Here is an 8,852-nt window from a genome sequence, read left to right as displayed (position 1 = left end):
TAGTTTTTTTATAACAGGTTCCGCAATCGTCGGGAAAAGGGGGAGGTGGGGGGCTTTTAATTGAGTGTTGACACGCAATCCATTAGTCATTCCTTACAAAAATATAGCCCGTTATGCATGAGAAATCACTTTAAAATCATCAATGATCGTTATGTCATCTTTTTGTAAATGGGCAAAATAATGGCTTGTTTGACTGGGGTAAATATCCTACCGCACTTGCACTTGGGAATTTAAGGGTATTCTTTTTAAAATATTTTGATTCAAAGGTCATTTGTATCTTAAACAAATTTCAATCATGCATATCCTTTTTCTAAAACATGTGGAGAAAAATCTCTTTCTTATAAAATTCCGAGCTATCAGGGATGAACTAGTGGAATTTCTCAAACTTGGATAACAAAACTTTTGTGTTCATTTGTGGTGTGTGAATAAATTTTCTTGAATTACATTTGTTATTGCTTTAAATTATTTCCATGCATAAACTCCAAAATTTTCATTTTGTTGTGATCAATTTGCTGTTTATCACTTTTTTTGTTTACGAGATGAAGGGAAAGTGAAAACTCAAGTTTTAATTTAAGAAAAAAGAATACATATAAAATGGAAATGCCCAATGCACAAATGTAGAGAGAGATAATTCCTAAAAGTGTTTGTAATTTTTAGAGATTGTAAACACTTTTTAGTTTTTATTTATCAGATTCTACAATCATCGGGAAAAGACGGAGGCGAGGGATTTTTTACAGAGTGTTGACTCCCAATCCATAAGTCATTCCTTAAAAAAATATATCCCATTACGCATGATAATTCACTTTACAATCATCTATGATCGTTAGGTTTACTTTTTTAAATGGCCAAAATAATGGCTTGTTTGACTCGGGTAAATATCCCACCACACGTTCACTTGGGAATTTAATTTTATTCTCTTTAAAAGGTTTGGATCCATAGGTCATTTGCATCTTTTACATGTTTCAAGCATGCATATCCATTTTTTAAAACATGTGTAGAAAAATCTCTTTCTTATAAAATTCCAAGCTATTAGGGTTGAACTACTGGAATTTCCCAAACTTGGATAACAAAACTTTTGTATTCATTTGTGGTGTGTGAGTAAATTATCTTTACTTACATTTGTTATTTCTTTAAATTCTTTCCTTACATAAACCCTAACATTTTCATTTTGTTGAGATCAATTTGCCTTTTATCTCTTTTTTTGTTTACGAGATAAAGGGAAAGTGAAAACTCAAGTTTTGATTTAAGAAAAATGTATACATCTAAAATGGAAATGCACAAATTTAGAGAGAGATAATTCCAAAAAGTGTCTGTAGTTTTTCGGGATTGTAAACTCTTTTTAGTTTTTATACATCAGGTTCTGCATTAGTCGCGAAAAGGGGGAGGTGGAGGATTTTTAACTTAGAGTTCACTCCCAATCCATAAGTCTTGCTTCCAAGAATATAGCCCGTTACACATGATAAATCACTTTACAATCATCTATGATCATTAGGTTAGCTTTTTGTAAATGGGCAAAATAAAGGCTTGTTTGACTCGGGTAAATATTCCACCACTCGTTCACTTGGGAATTTAATTTTATTCTCTTTAAAAGGTTTGGATCCATAAGTCATTAGCATCTTTAACATGTTTCAAGCATGCATAGTCATTTTTTAAAACTTGTGTAGAAAAATCTCTTTCTCAAAAAATTCCTAGCTATTAGTGTTGAATTAGTGGAATTTCCCAAACATGGATAACAAAGCTTTTATGTTCATTTGTGGTGTGTGAATAAATTATCTTTACTTACATTTGTTATTGCTTTAAATTCTTTCCTTACATAAACTCTAAAATTTTCATTTTGTTGTGATCTATTTGCCTTTTATCTCTTTTTTTTGTTTACGAGAAGAAGGAAAAGTGAAAACTAAATTTTTGATTTATGAAAAGAGAATACATCTAAAAAGGAAATGCACAATGCACTAATGTACAGAGAGATAATTCCAAAAAGTGTCTGTAATTTTTAGGGATTGTAAACTCTTTTTAGTTTTTATATATTTGGTTCTGCAATCATCGGGAAAAGGGGGAGGCGGGGGATTTTTAACTGAGTGTTGACTCCTAATCCATAATCATTCCTTACAAAAATATTGCCCCTTAAGCATGATAAATCACTTTACAATCATCTCTGCTCATTAGGTCAGCTTTTTGTGAAAGGGGAAAATAATGGCTTGTTTGACTCGGGTAAATATCCCACCGCACGTTTACTTGGGAATTTAATGTTATTCTCTTTAAAAGGTTTGGATCCATAGGGAATTTGCATCTTTAACATGTTTCAAGCATGCATATCCATTATTTAAAACATGTGTAGGAAAATCTCTTTCTTATAAAATTTCGAGCTATTAGGGTTTAACTAGTGGAATTTTCCTAATCTAAGATAACAAAAATTTTGTGTACATTTTTGGTCTGTGAATAAATTTTCTTTACTTAAATTTTTTATTGCTTGAAATTCTTTCCATACATAAATACTAAAATTTTCATTTTGTTGCGATTGATTTACCTTTTATTTCTTTTTATGTTTACGAGATGAAGGAAAAGTGAAAACTCAATTTTTGATCCATGAAAAAGGAATACATCTAAAAAGGAAATACACAATGCACTTATGTAGAGAGAGATAATTCCAAAAAGTGTCTGTAATTTTTAGGGATTGTAAACTCTTTTTAGTTTTTATATATCAGGTTCTGCAATCGTGGGGAAAAGGGGGTGGCGCGGGATTTTTAACTGAGTGTTGACTCCTATTCCATAAGTCATTCCTTAAAAAAATATTACACCCTTAAGAGAGACAAATCACTTTGCAATCATCTATGATTGTTAGGTCAACTTTTTGTGAATGGGAAAAATAATTGCTTGTTTGACTCGGGTAAATATCCCACCGCACGTTTACTTGGGAATTTAATGCTATTCTCTTTAAAAGGTTTGGATCCTTAGGTCATTTGCATCTTTAACATGTTTAAAGAATGCATATCCATTATTTAAAACATGTGTAGGAAAATCTCTTTCTTATAAAATTTCGAGCTATTAGGGTTGAACTAGTGGAATTTTCCAAAACTAAGATAACAAAACTTTTGTGTACATTTTTGGTGTGTGAATAAATTTTCTTTACTTAAATTTGTTATTGCATTAAATTCTTTCCATACATAAACTCTAAAATTTTCATTTTGTTGCGATTGATTTGCCTTTTATTTCTTTTTTTGTCTACGAGATGAAGGGGAAGTGAAAACTCAATTTTTGATTTATGAAAAAAGAATACATCTAAAAAGGAAATGCACAATGCACTAATGTAGAGAGAGATAATTCCAAAAAGTGTCTGTAACTTTTAGGGATTGTCAACTCTTTTTAGTTTTTATATATCAGGTTGTGCAATCATCGGGAAAAGGGGGAGGCGGGAGATTTTTAACTGAGTGTTGACTCCTAATCCATAAGTCATTCCTTACAAAAATATATCCCCTTAAGCATGATAAATCACTATACAATCATCTATGATCGTTAGGTTAGCTTTCTGTGAATGGGCAAAATAGTGGCTTGTTTGACTCGGGTAAATATCCCACCGCACGTTTACTTGGGAATTTAATGTTTTTCTCTTTAAAATGTTTGGATCCATAGGTCATTCGCATCTTTAACATGTTTCAAGCATGCATATCCATTATTTAAAACATGTGTAGTAAATTCTCTTTCATATAAAATTTTGAGCTATTAGGGTTGAACTAGTGGAAGTTTCCAAAACTAAGATAACAAAACTTTTGTGTACATTTTTGGTGTATGAATAAATTTTCTTTACTTACATTTGTTATTGATTGAAATTCTTTCCATACATAAACTCTAAAATTTTCATTTTGTTGCGATTGATTTGCCTTTTATTTATTTTTTTCTTTACGAGATGAAGGGAGAGATAACTCCAAAAGTGTCTGTAATTTTTAGTGATTGTAAACTCTTTTTAGTTTTTATATATCAAGTTCTACGATCATCGGGAAAAGGGGGAGGGGGGGGGGGATTTTTAAGTGAGTGTTGACTCCCAATCCATAAGTCATTGCTTACAAAATTGTAGCCCTTTACGCATGATAAATCCCTTTACAATTATCTATGATCGTTAGGTTAGCTTTTTGTAAATGGGCAAAATAATGGCTTGTTTGATTCGGGTAAATATCCCACCCCACGTTCACTGGGGAATTTAATGTTATTATCTTTAAAAGGTTTGGATCCATAGGTCATTTGCATCTTTAACAAGTTTCAAGCATGCATATCCATTTTTCAAAACATGTGTGGAAAAATCTCTTTCTTATAAAATTTTGAGCTATAAGGGTTGAAGAAGTGGAATTTCCCAAACTTGGATAACAAAACTTTTGTGTTCATTTAAATTTTCTTTACTTACATTTGTTATTTATTTTAAAAAATTTCCATACATAAACTCTAAATTTTACATTTTTTTTTGAACTATTTCCCTTTTATCACTTTTTTTTTGTTTACGTTATAGGGAAAGTGAAAACTCATGTTTTGATTTAAGAAAAAAGTATAGAACTAAAATGGAAATGCACAATTCACAAATGTAGAGAGAAATAATTCCAAAAAGTGTCTATAATTTTTAGCGATTCTAAACTCTTTTTAGTTTTTATATATCAGGTTCTGCAATTGTCGGGAAAAGGGGGAGGCGGGGGATTTTTAACTGAGTATTGACTCAAAAAATTAAGTCACTCCTTACAAAAATATAGCCCGTTATATATATCACTTTACAATCATCTATGATCGTTAGGTATGATTTTTGTAAATGGGCAAAATAATGGCATGTTTGACTTGGGTAAATATCCTACCACACGTTCAATTGGGAATTTAATGTTATTCTCTTTAAAAGGATTGGATATAGAGGTCATTTGAATCTTTAACATGTTTTAAGCATGCATATCCATTTTTTAAAACATGTGTAGAAAAATCTCTTTCTTATAAAATTCCGAGCTATTAGGGTTCAACTCGTGGAATTTTCCCAAACTTAGATAACAAAACTTTTGTGCACATTTGTGGTGTGTGAATAAATTTTCTTTACTTACATTTGTTATTTCTTTAAATTCTTTCCATACATAAACTCTAAAATTTTCATTTTGTTGTGTTCTATTTGCCTTTTATCTCTTTTTTTGTTTACGAGATGAAGGGAAAGTGAAAACTCAAGTTTTGGTTTAAGAAAAAAGTATCCATCCAAAATTGAAATGCACAATGCTCAAATGTAGAGAGATATAATTTCAAAATGTGTCTATAAATTTTTAGGGATTGTAATCATTTTTTAGTTTTTATGTATCAGATTCTGCAATTGCCGAGAAAAGGGGGAGCTGGGGGATTTTTAACTTAGTGTTAACTCCAAATCCATAAGTCATTTCTTAAAAAAATATATCCTGGTACGCACGATAAATCACTTAAAAATCATCTATGATCGTTAGGTCAGCTTTTTTAAAATGGGGGAAATAATGGCTTGTTTGACTCGGGTAAATATCCCACCGCACGTTCACTTTGGAACTTAATGTTATTCTCTTTAAATGGTTTGGATCCATAGGTCATTTGCATCTTTAACATGTTTTAGGCATGCATATCCATTTTTAAAACATGTGTACAAAAATCTCTTTCTTTTAAAATTATGAGCTATTAGGGTTGAACTAGTGGAATGACTTATGGATTGGTAGTCAACACTCAGTTAAAAATCCCCTGTCTCCCTCTTTTCGCGACGATTGCAGAACCTGATATATATAAGCTAAAAAAAGTTTACAATACCAAAAAATTGTAGACAATTTTTGGAATGATCTCTCTCTAAATTTGTGCATTGTGCATTTCCATTTTAGGTGTAATATTTTTTATTAAAGCAAACCTGAGTTTTCACTTTCCCTTCATCTCATAAAGAAAAAAAAGAGATAAAAGGCAAATAGATCACAACAAAAAGAAAATTTTAGAGTTTATGTATGGAAATAATTTAAAGCAATAACAAATGTAAGTAAAGAAAATTTATTCACACACCAGAAATGAACACAAAAGTTTTTGTTATCCATGTTTTTGAAATTCCACTAGTTCAACCCTAATAGCTCGGAATTTTATCAAAACAAGATTTTTCTAGACATGTTTTAAAAAATGGATCTGCATGCTTGAAACATCTTAAATATGCAAATGACCTATGGATCCAAACCTTTTGAAGAGAATAACATTAAATCCCCAAGTGAACATGCGGTGGGATATTTACCAAAGTCAAACAAGCAATTATTTTGCTCATTTACAAAAAGCTGACATTTCGATCATAAATGATTGTAAAGTGATTTATCATGCGTAACGGGCTATATTTTTGTAAGGAATGACTTACGGATTGGGTGTCAACACTCAATTAAAAATCCCCTGCCTCCCCCTTTTTCTTAACGATTGCATAACCTGATATATAAAAACTAAAACGGGTTTACAATCTTAAAAATTACAGGCACTTTTAGGAATTATCTCTCTCTACATTTGTGCATTATGCATTTTCATTTTAGATGTATACTTTTTTCTTAAGTCAAAACTTTAGTTTTTAGTTTCCCTTCATCTCGTAAACAAAAAAAGAGATAAAAGGCATGTAGATCACAACAAAATGAAAATTTTAGAGTTTATGTATGGAACTAATTTAAAGAAATAACATATATAAGTAAAGAAAATTTATTCCCACAACACAAATTAACACAAAAGTTTTGTTACTCAAGCTTAGGAAATTCCACTAGTTCGACCCTAAATGATTGAAATTTTTTAAGGAAGAGGTTTTTCAACATATGTTTTAAAAAATGGATACGCATGCTTGAAACATGTTAAAGATGCAAATGACCTATGGATGCAAACCTTTTAAAGTGAATAACGTTAAATTCCCAAGTGAACGTGCGTTGGGATATTTACACGAATAAAAAAAACCATTATTTTGCCCATTTACAAAACTCTAACCTAACGATCATAGGTGATTTTAAAGTGATTTATCAAGCGTAACAGGCTATATTTTTTTAAGAAATGACATTTGGATTGGTAGTCAACACTCAGTTAAAAATCCCCTACCTCCCCCTTTTTACGATGATTGTAGAACCTGATATATAAAAATTAAAAAGAGTTTACAATCCCTAAAAATTACAAACAATTCTTGGAATTATATATCTCTACATTTGGGCATTGTGCATTTCTATTTTAGATCTATACTTTTTTCTTAAATCAAAATTTGAGTTTTCACTTTCCCTTCATCTTGTAAACAAAAAAAGATATAAAAGGCAAATAGATCACAACAAAAAGAAAATTTTTGAGTTCATGTATGGAAAGAATTTAAAGTGATCACAAATGTAGGTGAAGAAATTTTTTTCACTCACCACAAATGAACAAATTTTGTTATCCGTGTTTGGGAAATTCCACTAGTTCAACCCTAATAGCTCGGAATTTTATAAGAAAGAGATTTTTCTACACATGTTTTTAAAAATGGACATGCATGCTTGAAACATGTTAAACATGCAAATGACCTATGGATCCAAACCTTTTAAAGAGAATAACATTAAATTCCCAAGTGAACGTGCAGTGGGATATTTACCCGAGTCAAACAAGCTATTATTTTGCCCATTTAAAAATAGTTGAACTAACAATCTTAGATGATTGTAAAGTGATTTATCATGCATAACGGGCTATATTTTTGTAAGGAATGACTTTTGGATTGGGAGTCAACACTCAGTTAAAAATCCCCCGCCTCCCCCTTTTCCCAACGATTGCAAATCCAGATATGTAAAAACTAAAAAGAGTTTACAATCCCTAAAAATTACAAACACTTTTTGGAATTATCTCTCTCTACATTTGTGCATTGTCCATTTCCATTTTATATATATACTTTTTTCTTAAATGAAAACTTGAGTTCTCACTTTCCCTTCTTCTCGTAAAAAAAAAAGATACAAAAAGGTAAAAATAGATCACAACAAAATGAAAATTTTACAGTTTATGTATGGAAATAATTTAAAATGATAACAAATGTGAGCAAAAAATTTTTATCACACATCACAAATGAAGACAAAAATTTTGTTATCCAAGTTGTGGAAATTCCACTAGTTCAACCCTAAAAGCTTGAAATTTTATAAGAAAGACATTTTTCTACACATGTTTTAAAAAATGGAAATGCACGCTTGAAACATGTTAAAGATGCAAATGACCTAGGGATCCAAACCTTTTAAAGTGAATAACAATAAATTTTCAAGTGAAAGTACGGTGGGATATTTACCCGAGTCAAACTAGCCATTATTTTTCCCATTTACAAAAAGCTGACCTTATGATCTTAGATGATTGTAAAGTGATTTATCATGCGTAACAGGCTATTATTTTGTAAGAAATGACTTATGGATTGGGAGTCAACACTTAGTTAAAAATCCCCCACCTCCCCCGTTTCCCGACGATTGCAAAACTTCATATATAAAAACTAAAAAGATTTTACAATCCCAAAAAATTACAGACACTATCTGGAATTATCTCTCTCTACATTTGTGCATTGTGAATTTCCTTTTTAGATATATAATGTTCTCTTAAATCTGAACTTGAGTTTTCAATTTCCCCTCATCTCGTAAACAAAAAAAGAGATAAAAGGCATATAGATCACAACAAAATAAAAATTTTAGAGTTTATGTATGGGAATAACTTAAAGCGATAAAAAATGTGAGTAAAAAAATTTATTCACACACCACAAATGAACACATAATTTTTGTTATCCAAGTTGTGGAAATTCCACTAGTTAAACCCTAAAAGCTTGGAATTCTATAAGAAAGATATTTTTCTGGACATGTTTTAAAAAATGGATATGCATTCTTGAAACATGTTAAAGA

The sequence above is a fragment of the Aristolochia californica genome, unplaced genomic scaffold (assembly GCF_029961685.1).
Source record: "Aristolochia californica isolate CCGP_79_NKW_82.1479 unplaced genomic scaffold, dmAriCali1.0.hap1 SCAF_8, whole genome shotgun sequence".
NCBI lineage: Eukaryota > Viridiplantae > Streptophyta > Magnoliopsida > Piperales > Aristolochiaceae > Aristolochia > Aristolochia californica.
Note: the sequence above shows the minus strand (reverse complement) of the source record.